The sequence below is a fragment of the Ailuropoda melanoleuca genome, chromosome 1, assembly GCF_002007445.2.
Source record: "Ailuropoda melanoleuca isolate Jingjing chromosome 1, ASM200744v2, whole genome shotgun sequence".
Taxonomy (NCBI): domain Eukaryota; kingdom Metazoa; phylum Chordata; class Mammalia; order Carnivora; family Ursidae; genus Ailuropoda; species Ailuropoda melanoleuca.
This window is the reverse complement of record NC_048218.1, coordinates 147,822,718-147,835,279: the sequence shown is the minus strand read 5'-3', so window position 1 is coordinate 147,835,279 and position 12,562 is coordinate 147,822,718. Positions and strand designations below refer to the sequence as shown.

The 12,562-nt window shown below is 37.1% G+C and overlaps 1 protein-coding gene across 2 annotated transcripts in view; it reads right to left on the bottom strand.

Moving 5' to 3' along the window:
- The window catches only part of UMAD1 (UBAP1-MVB12-associated (UMA) domain containing 1), a 224,589-nt gene that overhangs the window by 80,419 nt on the left and 131,608 nt on the right, over positions 1-12,562 (bottom strand). The window lies entirely within an intron of this gene.

The window sequence follows — 12,562 nt, the reverse complement described above, 5'->3', positions numbered from 1 at the left end:
GACGCTCAACTGACTGAACCACCCAGGCTCCCCAAATAGAAACCATTTTTAAAATAAGATGGGTTATCCTCTATTTAGAACAATAAAATGGTAGAAGTTAAAGATAAGTCTACCACTGGCTAATAATGTACTTTACAATTCATTTTAGTTTCACTATAATAAGTGTTTTCATATACATTAGTCTTTATTTCATACTTGTGTTCTGTTAATAAATACATATATTTAAAGAAAAAAGGAAAAATCAAGTGAAGGAAATTGTGTGTTTTCTGTCTCTCTGCCCCAGAATTGGTTATGGTTCAATAAAGAGTCTGGCTGTAGAAATAGTCTGACCAGCTACCCAGTTACAATGTATTGGGGTAAAAAAAAAAAAAAAAAAAGAACCAATGTTAGGAGAGCACACTTTGGTCACTCTGTACGAGTATAATAATGTCATTTCTGTTGATGTGTATCTGCAAGCTTATTTGTACTTACGTTACCAGGTAACAACATGGTGTTAGTGGCAGTAAATATCAATATAGTAAAAAATTTCAAATGCTGGTTATAAAAACTGAAATTTTTGAATGACTTGAATCAAGAAATTAAAATACAAAGTACTGGACAAAGAGATGAAACAGGATGATAGAATATATAACTTCGCAGTTAATATACATATCCTTTAATGATCTAAAGCAAAACACCTATACTTCCTTTAGGGAGGAGACAGTTTTCAATCACCTTAAACCTTCATGACACTGAGATGAGGAGGGGAGGTTGGAGACAACGAAATCCAGGTGTTTAGGGGAAGGGATTCAATATCAACAAATCACTTCTAAGGTGCCCACTGCTGGCTTGTGCTTTCTCAGTGAAATCCCACCTATGGGATTAATGGAGTTAATGGAAGGAAAAAAAGAGAGTAACAGGGTAGGAGGCAGAGGACAAATGAGATGTTAAGAGCCTGCTACTGGTAGATCCTAGTCTAATAACTGGGGTACACTGACCTCAGGAGCTCCAAAATAGGTTGATAGCACAAAACCAGAACGGTGAAAAGGCAAAAGCCCATGAAGAAGGAAGAAGCATCCATGACAGTGAGCAGGTGGCTCGGGTAAAAAGTAGGAGAATCTACTTCATTATTGGGTGAAAAGTGATGATGAGACGAGCAAAAACCATTCTTCGCCTGAAATGCTCCTCAACCCAGACCTCAACCAGTGAATACGTGTTCAATCTTCACATCTCAGCTTCAACTTCCCAAACCCATGCCCCCTTTCCTGCTCCCACGTGTTCTTCTCCAAAGCACTTCACACGTTTGGAGTCATTCGACTGTACGCACTCGCTTGTTTCATTAGTTGTTCCCACTAGACTGTCAATTCCACCAAGGCAGTGATGGGTTTATTTGCCACAATATTCGCAGCATCGAGTACGGTGCTGGTACCAAGCATGCACACGGGAGGCCCTTCTGTAATGGTTATTTTCTGACCGATGCATCACTGCCCACGTGGCGCTGTCAAAAGGCGGGTGGCAGATAGTCTGAGACAAACACATTTCTGATGAAACTATGCGATAAACAAAGGAAGCTGGAGAGGATGCCCCATGATTGGTAAAAGGAAATAAGTTTATTCATGGCACTGAGAACTGGGCGAAAGGTAGAGGCTGAACAAAAGGCTTAAGCAGGGATCAATACGCACAGCTCTAATGTAAAGTTTGGACAGCAGTTCAGCAATGAGGAAGAACGAGGTAGACCAGCTGTCAAATACTTGGAAACACTTCCCAGCAGTTTACAGGTAGAACTTAAAAGGACAAAGAGTCAATAGTGACTTTGAAACCAGAGAAGAGATTTTACCAGGTTCTATGTAGTTACAGAGAGTTTGAGATAATGGCTGAAATAGAAGTGGTATCTGGGATTCCAAAGGAATTCTGATAAAATATTTTTATTTATCTTACTGTATTTAATGCTTTTTTAAAAGTTTTTACCGATGTGTATTTAATAAATTTTAAAATACTTTCCTTAAAAAAAAAGTCTCCCCAAAATAAAAAAACCCCAAAACACGGTATCACATTAGAATACCTACTAACATATTTGTGATAAAAAATGTCCCTAAAAATCGTTGTAATGTTCAAAAAAATCTACGGTTCAGTTTGTAAAGAAGAAATCGCTCGTTTCAAGACCAAACAGTAAAACCATTTGCCTCTTTAAAGTTACAAAAATTGCATAGGTTTATGTATCTTAAACTTACATTTCTAATTTACTACTACCTAATTCCACAGTATCGCTCAGTTTCATAAATTTGATATTCTTGAAATCAGAGTTTGTTTATTAAGTCCTCACCATATACTTATATCTTCATGACTCAGTGATTTCAAATAAATTCAGTAGTCTTCTGGGGCGGGTTTAGTGAAATTAGGATTCATCTGGACATGTGCCTAACTGCAACACGTTAAAAAAAAAAAAAAGGTCCAATCTCAAACAGCTTCTCTTTTTTTTAAGGCTTAAAGGACTAGGACAGAAAGACAAACATATTAACCAACCAGCTCTGTTATGCAAAGTCGTCCCAGAGTAATTGCTTCATTCCAATCAACCTGTCTCAATCAAATTCCTTCTCTTCTCCCACTCGCCTACCTTACCCACCCCCAGACTTAATAAAGCAAACCTCCCTCCCGTGGCTATCAGATTCTCTCTCTTCACCATACTAGGAGGCATATCAACCCTCGTGAGAGCAAGGGTCCTGGAAACCAGAGCATGTGGCAATCTCCATCGAAGAGGAAGAGCAAAAAGTAGGTCTCCCGACAAGGCTTCCTGAGGAGGAAAATCCTGTGTGCTGACTTCTCTGTACTGATCTGTAGACCACGCATCTACTTACGCATTATAGGGCAAAAGACAATGGAAAGAAAAGCATAAAGAATACGGTTTCCTGTTAAGCCTAATTCCAAGATAATAGCAAATAGTGGCCTTAGGAAGAAGTTTCAGACAGGGAGGCCGTATACAGAAGTAGTAGGATAAAGGGCTGGAGCATTTGGGTTGGTTTAGGCCCTGAGTTCTCAAAACAGTAAATGGACCCATATTCAAACATCAGTAGACAACAGAAACATTCTATGGTCTGAATATGTCCCCTAAAAATTCATATGTTGAAATCCTAACCCTCAAAGATGATGATATTAGGAGGTGGGAACTTCTGCTTAGGTCACGATGGTAGAGCCTTCATGAATAGGATCAGCGCCTTATACAAGAGACCCCACAGGGCTCCCTAGTGCCTTTCACTATGTGAGCACGTGGTGAACAGACACCTGCTCTGAACCAGGAAGAGGACCCTCACCAGAAAGCGACCATACTGGTGCCTTCAGCTTGGACTCCCTTGCCTTCAGTATTGTGACAAATAAATTTCTGTTGTTTTATAAACTACCCAGTCTCTGGTATTTTGTTATATCAGCCCAAAGGGACTAAGACACACTCCAAAGTTAAGATAAATAAATTATTTGGGGCATATCCATCATTTCTGATTATTCAAATATCTGTTTCCCTATCAGATTGATGAGCTAGTGTCTTTATTTCCTAATATATATGGGCAGAACATTTTTTTTTTTAAAGTCAGTCAGCCTGCCTATCCATCCATCCATGTCTTTCTTCCTTCTCTCCCCTCCTGAAGAATTGAGTCCCAACAAGTAGGCAGTGGCAAGACTTCAGAACCCAACTGAGAAGGATGTAGGGGAGGTGGTGGCAACAATGGCCTGGTTCAGGCTACTGGGACACAAGCAGGGAGAAGACGGGCCTGGCTCATCTCATTATGCCAGAAAGTGCCCCAAGAATGAGGAGGACATTTTGAAGGGGCTCCCTTGGGGCGCCTGGGTGGTTCAGTTGGTTAAGCATCTGCCTTCGGCTCAGGTCATGATCCCAGGGTCCTGGGATCAAGCCCCACATCGGGCTCCTTGCTCCTCGGGGAGTCTGCTTCTCCCTCTGCCTGCCACCCCCCTTGCTGGTGCTCTCTCTGTGTCAAATAAATAAATACATACATACATACATCAACAAATAAATAAAATCTTTGGGGAAAAAAATAAAAATGAAGGGGCTCCCTCCGGCCAAATCTGGGGCACTTTAAACATCAAAATAATGATAATAACAGACTACAATCCATTAAAAATATCCATAAATGAAAAATAATTTTTAAAATCCATGCACCCATGCTGATATAAATAAAAGAATGAATAAATAAAATAGAAAAGAAGGAAGCCTTTCCTTGCAGTGGAATGTCGACTGATGAATGCAGAAGGAACGAAGGAATTAGAAAAATCACCATTTGGCAACTATCAGAGTAATAATTAATTCAGCCAAGAAGCATAGATAGATGCTAAAACTAGTGGGTGGGAGATTGATAAGAAACAGGATATTACATAGTCTGAAACCACCATCTCCCACATACTGATCATAAAGAGAGAGTGAGTAATTTTACAGTAGGGAAATCTGGTAGACATGACTTTAAGTAAGCGATCATGGTTAACTATCTCCAGTAAGGTAACAAATAGGAACTGTGCACTCCCCTAGAGCGTGCAATGAAAAGAACCCGTAGCTTCTGTGATATTCCTAACAAAAATACATCACCTCAATCTAATTTCAGGGACATATATCAGACAAACCCAGACTGAGGGATATTTGACAAAATAACTGGTCTGTAATCTTCAAAAGTATCTAGATACTGAAAAGTTAAGGAAAGACTGAGGAACCATACCAGATTGAAGGAGACTAAACAGACAGGACAGCATGCGATTCTGAACAGGATCCTTTCGCTATGAAGTACATGATCTGAACAAAATATAAATAGGGGTCCATGGCTCTGATGGTAAATTTCTTGATTTTGATGACTGATGTAGGAGATATCCCTGCTTTTAGCAGCTCCATGCTAAAGTATTTGGAAGTGACGACACATCATATTGCTAATTTACTCTCAAACGGTAAAACAAAAAGCTCTGTTTTACAACTTTTCTGTAAATTCAAAATTATTTCAAAAGAAACAAAATAAATAAGGAGAATAATCAGAATGGCTAGGATACATAGATAGGATATAAAGATAGGCAAGAGACAGAGATATAGGTCAAGGTGGAGACAGGGATCTCAGTGGCTCCATGAACACACCAGCCGAAACAGAAGTAATCCTTTACCTTTATACCTTTTTCCATTTTCACTCGTAAATGACTACACAGACAAGTGGTATGCACAGTCACCCAGGGATGTTTCATACGCAAGAAACTCTAACACAGTTCAGACCATTGAGCAACCTCTTTCCAAGAAGGAGGGGCAGAAACTAACTGAAGAATAGAATCAGATGATACAATAATGTGTAACCAGGATGATCTTGTTTATTTTTTTATATGGCACTCTTCCTTAAAAGATTTTAAGCATCTTTCTTCTACTTTCCACAGAAAGTGTGACAACTGCATGAAAGAGGATAATGTCTTTACAACAACTTTCTGAAGAAGGAATACTTTTGCTTATTTACTGGGTAAAGAAAATAATGAAAAAGAGAGGTCAATTTCCCCGCATCACGAAATGCCGAAGTGGTAGAGCCAGTATTCGAACTGACCTCTGTCTGGGTTTAAGACCCATGTTCTTTCTAACATAATTATAAGAGGAAACCGTTTACTCTGAATTCTCTCCATGAACAATATCCACCTGCAGAATGGCATATCGTCATAAGCAAACTGGATCCATTCATCATCCTAAATTTCTTCTTTACTTTGCCTCCTTTTTGTGAATGTGCTGAATTAGAGTAGACGGAGCACAGCGTCTATTTCTGGTTTCACTTCGCTTAACCGGAAGTATACCGACCATGTACTTTTATGACGTTGTGCCAAACAAACCAAATGCCACAGGGACAAGGTGCCTGTTGAAGCAGTTTTGTTGTTGGTTTTTAACTACACAGTTGGTAGAATTATTTCTGGCTCTTACGTTTCATTTCCATTTTCTCTTAAGGCCTTGGAACCAGTTTTACATCTCTCTAATGAAAGCACATCACTTTACCTCTACAGTTTCCAACAGTTCACTTCTTAAACTAAACCTCCTGGTAGCTAAGCCACGGAAGCGACCTTTGAGCTAAACCTGACTGCTGACCTCCACCCCTGCTCATGAGACCATTTTATAAGCAAGATGGGGAACATGGCGTCCTTGTTGCCCATTCTTTCCTCCCAGCCGCAAAGCTTAACAAACACCCACAGAAACACACCCTACAGCATCTGCCTTTTTAAGAATAAAATTTCTATTCTACAAAAGACAGGACTCTGAAGTTCTCATACTCAATTCTACAGCCATTACAGAGATCTTGAATTCTTTTTATTTTGACAAAGGAAATATGTATTTTAGTAACCCCAGCCGTGGCTTCGAGAACCACTTAGAGCACGTTACAACTATCTGTAGTTGATCTGACCTAGTTTCACTTTACAAATGAGATAAGACATAACAACCATCCTGTCTCTTATGAGGATTAAATGAGATCCTGGATGGTATTTTCCTAAAAATCAGCAAAACCACCATCTCAAAAGAAGATCTCATGTCTAGATCAGACTTGGCCAGTACATATGAGTGTCCACACAAGAGATTATGTACCAGACACTCTGCTTGTAGGCACAGAAGGTCAATAATGTGGGTTTACTAGGATTAAAGTATCATTTTCTGATTACATCTGTGGTTCAAATTTCTGTATACTTAAAACTATTCTTAAGATAAAAAAAAAAAAGCAAAAAAAAAAACAAAACAAAACCAAAAACAGAAACCAAAAAACCACCAAGAAACCTTACAATTTAAAATGAGTAAAAAAAAAAAAAAGAAATAAGAAAAATTTACAAGTTAAAAAAATAACTGCTTAACTAAGAAAAAAAATTTATTTTTATTATATATGCAATAACATGTATATATGGGACCTAGACATATTTTCTTACCTCTGAGGAGGTGATACAAAAGACAAGTAACACAAACACTTATATCTCACATGTACATATGTGTAAAGCATTCAGACAAATAAATTTGTGTATATGGAGACACAGAATCATGAGAAATATCCAGAACAGAAAAGTATAGGAGAATACAGGGAGAAAAATTAGAGAAACTGAAAGATTTTCATTTTTTCCCTTACTTATGCTAAAGTTTTTTTTTCTGATAGTATTAAAAAATTTCTTCCCAAACTACTATATTCCTAAAAAGAAACAGAGAAGCAAAATACAGAACAGATAAGAAAAGGGAAGTTTAAAAAATGAGAGAGGGTACCTAGTGGCTCAGTAGGTTAAGCATCTAAGTCTTGATTTCAGCTTAGGTCATGATCTCAGGGTGGTGAGATGCAGCCCCATGCTGAGCTCCGTGCTCAGAGAGGAATCCGCTTGAGATTCTCTCCCTCTCCTTCTGCCCTTCTCCCCACTCGTACTTCTTTCTCTAATAAATAAATAAATCTTTTTTTTTTTTAAGTAAGAGAATGAAAAATGTAAATTTATAGTAACACAAACAGTAAATGATATGGTTTTCATTACAGGAGTAATTTACCTAATGTAATGATAGATGTTTTCACATATAAAAATTTGATTAATTTTATGTTTAACTGTGTGAGTTAGTTCTTCATTCAAAATATAAGGCTAGAGAAAATGGTTTGGATTTGGCAGAGAGAGCAATGCATGAAAAAATGGGGTTTTGCAAATGATCAATTCTACAATTCTATTTTTAAAACTGTTCTCAAGGTTACTTTTTTCTATTTACCCTGACACCAATTTCTCCCTCTCTGAATTTAGAAACTAAATGGTCACAAACCCCAAGGCATAAATGGTACCAAACCCAAACAAAAAACTGTTAGCATTAATAAGCGCCTGGTCAGGAGGATAAATACAAAATAAATATATAAAACTCCATAGCTTTTGACTAACTAGTTATAAAATATAATGAAATTATCCAATTCCCAATAGCCACAAAATATTAAATATGTGGAAATAAAATTTTTTTGAAAACCAGATCCTAGGTGAATAAACCTATAAAACTTTACCGAGGAGCATTTAATGAAAATACTTGAATAAATGGAGAATCATCCTTGGGTAGGATTATATACATATGTCAATTCTTGCCACACAAATTTATAGAAATAACAGTAAGGTAATTCCAGTGAAATCCTCATTTTTTTCCCCAAAGTTGGCAATGTATTTTAAAGCTATACTAGTAAAAATTTAAAACACAAGTATAATCAGGTAATTTTTAAAAAAGAATTAGGGAGAGAATTTGTGCCCTATATACTATTACATTTTCAAAAATCTAAATTAATTGAAACAATAATGAACTGGAAAGATCAGTGACACATAACACTCAGAAATGGATCCTAGGATATTAAAGACTTTTTTTAGTACATTCAGTTCACATCAATGACATTTTACTGAATACCTATGTGTCAGGTAATGTGCTAACAGAAAAGTAAACTGGTGTAATCTTTCCAGAAAGTAATCTGGCAATATGTGTTAAGAACTTTTAAAGAGTTTATATCCTCTTAGTCAGTAAATGCACTTCTAGAATATATTCTAAGAGGTGCTCAGATATTAGTTTAAGTATTTATACAAAGTTGTTCATTATAGGGTTATTTATCAGAGTAAAAACCTGGCAAAAACAGAAGAATTAATGGATTAATTATGGTATATCTGTACCATGGAATAGTATATACCCATTAACATTATGTTTGAAAACATATTCATGTATGTTCACAGAACATTATACAGCAAAGAATAACCAACTACACCTGCATATAATGTGGGTGAATCTCACAATCATTTTTAGTGAAAGAGCAAGACACAAAATATACACAATGTAGGACTGCATTTCCATGCATTTTATACGCATAAAACAATCTATGCTTTAAGAAGTCAGGATACATTTGGGGAGTTGTATAAAATGATGGAAAGCGGTGGTGGGTTGGGGGGAGATTCTAGGATTGTGTAATTTCTATTTCTTGATCTAGATGGTAATGACATATGAAAAATCTCTGGGGTTAAAATTTGTATGCTTCTGTATGTATGCTATTCATCATCAACGAAAAGGGTTTCAAAAATAATGACATGAAAAAATGACCATAATATTAAAGTAGGAAGAAAAAAAATCACAATACAAAACTGTGCATGAAATATAGTCTCGGTTTTGTGAATTAAAGAATAGCACAGAAAAATTGCTAGAAGGAAATCGGCAGTTGGGAGTATAAGCCAGGAGTTGGGGAGGCTTAGAGGAGCTGGTGGAAAACAGGAAAAGACCCCAATGGTATCGTTTGTTAGGAAAGCTTGGTTTGGAGAAGAGATGGTGATGGCCAGAAGGTGTGTGGAGTAAAGGGGGAACCTGTTTAAATTCTGATGGAGAAGATTCAAAAGACAGGGAAAGGTACAGGAAATAAACCGAAAAAGAGCCAATAATGCCTCTTAGCAGGCTGGTGAGTATGTACAAAGAAGCAAACTCAAAAAAGGGGTAGTAATGGTTTGACAACTATATATGCACACAAAACAGTTCCTTTTTCACAGAGCTTTGCAAATTGACATGTCAAGAAACTTGTCAATTTTCCATGCCAGGTATATCCACTTGTATTCATGAAGCCTTCATATGATCACATTATCTGGATCAGGAAATTGTTACCAGAGTTTTAGCCAGATGATAATCTATCTCTCACTTCAAAATACTTCAGGCCAAAATAAAGACCAGGTCAAGCACAGTGACAGCAGGTTAGGCAGCAAGTAGCATTTCTACCGCTTGTTAGCTGTGTGATTTGTGGCAAGGTGTTCAACCTCGCTGTGTCTGAGTGGCCTCATCTGAAAAATGATGAGGACAATAACAGGTTGGTAAGAGGTTTAAATGAGATCATCCACATAAAATGCCCGACACGGGGCACAGAAGAAACCCTCAATAATTATAAATTGCTATCATCACGTACTAGTATTTTTTTTTAATCTGGGGGCAGAGTTTCTAAGATGTTTTCAGATCTAGAAATAGCAAAACAAAAGCCAACAACATAATAGGTAATGAAGAAGACCATAAATAATTTCAGCAAAGACTATGCTTTCTCTCAACTTTTTATTTTAAAACATGTTAAATCTATAGAAAATTTGATTCTTTGCCCGCAGGGTGGCATCCTGCCCAAGCCCCAAGGCCCTGGGGCCTCAGTCAAGTTTCCCTTTCAGTGACTGGGGGAAAAAAAAAAAAACAAGAAAAAATGTGAAAGAATAGTACAATGTATATCCTAGATTATTCCCCTTCACCTATATTAAGCAATTGTTAAATTCTGCCATATTTACTTTTTTTGTGTGTATGTGTCTCTCCTACAAACCCATATACAGAACCAGCACTGGAGCAGCCAAGACTCCAGTCGGTTGGCCCATTATGCAGAAGGGTACACACCATCTATGTGTCTTGTGTACAGTCAGCCTTTCTCAGAGAATCTGATTTAACACAGAAGAATAGTAAAGCTGCATTAACTGGCAGAACCAATAGTAATAGTAAAGCTGCATTAACTGGCAGAACCAATGCAGGCTAACACACTGATAGCGGGGAAGAAGATATTTTGGGCAATGCTCCTTTGGGAAAAACAAAAGCTTTCATAAAAGGTAAGGAAGCCTGACAGAGCTGGATCAGGGTAAGGGTGAGACATGTCACTGAATGAAGTCACTGGCAAAGGACTTTGAGAAACATCCGTGTGTGTGCATGGGCATTTTGCCCTCAGCTAAACAGAAGAACATTGACACAGTGGGTCTCCACTCTCTTTTTGGCATCCAAGTTATCATACACATCTGGTAGTGAAACAGAAAATACAAAGGACACTAAACACTTATTCTCCAATAATTACACATCTGGAAACGTATTCGACATATATCAGGTTGAACCATGTAAAATTTTTTCTAGATTAAAAAAGTCAGTATGGGCAATTTTATGTATTCACATATATTTGCTCAAGTAGGAAATGACATACATATAAGGATATTCCCTGGTGTACTGTTTACAAAAGTGGAAGTCTGGAAATAACCTAGTGTGTTACGTATGCATGTGTGTGTGCGTGTGTGTGTGTGTGTGTGTATGTATATATATATATGAATATTATGCAACTCTCTCCAAATGTATGTATGGAAGATACATATTTAAATACATAAAGGAATATTATGTAACTATCAAAAGAAAGAGAATTTAGAGGCTGTGAACCACCTTGGAAATTTAAGATACACTGTTAAGTAAAATATGTAAAATATTCAATATAGTAAACTATCTTTTGGATAATATCAGGGAGGAGAGGGACACCTGGGTGGCTCAGTCGGTTAAACATCTGCCTTCGGCTCTGGTCATGATCCCAGGGTCCTGGGATCAAGTCCAGCATCAGGCTCCTTGCGGAGCAGGGGGTCTGCTTCTCCCTCTGCCTGCTGCCCCCCAGCTTGTGCTCTCTCTCTCTCTCTCCCTCTCTCTCACAAATAAATAAATAAAATCTTTAAAAAAAATAAGGCAGGGAGGAGAGTAAAAAATGTATTTGCATTTGCTTACATATACATGAAGAAATTCTGGAAGAATACACAAGAAATTAATAGTTGTTTACTTTCGGGGAAGTGTGAACTGTGTAGTGGAAGACAGATTTGGGAGAAGGCTTTTCATTGCCTCCCTCGTTATGTATTTTGAACCATTTGTATGTACTACCTAGTCAGAAAAACTTAAGGAAAAATCGCAGAGAAAAAAATTAAGGTATTTGATGTTCAGATGGGGAACCAGAAATTGGAAAATGATTCTTGATATGTTTTCCATCTACAACAATGCAACATTAAGTTGTAATCATCTCAATGAAATCAGTTTCTAGTGTTTATGTGGTAAACATTATTATAGATTTAACATATAAAAACATTGATGGTATCCCATCAGAGAACACAAAAATATCTAATGGGCTTTTTTTAAAAAAAAAAAGAAACTTTGAAATAATTATAGATTTATTAGTTATAATATTATACAGTTGCATAAATAGTATTGAAAATTCCCATGTAGCCTTCACCTCATTTTCCCCCATGGTTACCATCCCTAAGCCCTGGCAACCAACCACTAATCTGTTCTCCATCTCTAAAACTTTGTCATTGGAGAATATTACATAAATGGAATCATATGGTCTGTAATCTTTTCAGATTGGCTTCTAATTATTTTTGCAACCTCAACCCCCATATTTCATTTTCCCATATGCTTTTTTTTTTAAGTCAGGGTTATTGAGGGATAATTTACATGTTGTAATATTCATCTTTTTCAGTGTGTAGTTCTATGAATTTTTTATAGTTTTATTGTGGTATAATTAATGTATAACAGACTGCACATTTTCAAGTGTCAAATTTGATCAGTTTTGACATATGTATACATTTGTGAAAGCATCATCACAATCAACATAATGAATATATCCATCACTCCCCAAAATTTCCTCATGCTCCTTTGCAAACCATTCTTCCTACACCACGCTCCCATCCCCAAGCAACTACTCCACTTTCCATCACTAGGTTTTCTAGATTTTTATATAAAGGGAGTCCTACAGCATGTCCTTTCATTTCTCTTCAGTAAAACCCTAGGAGTGGAATGGCTGAGTCATACGGT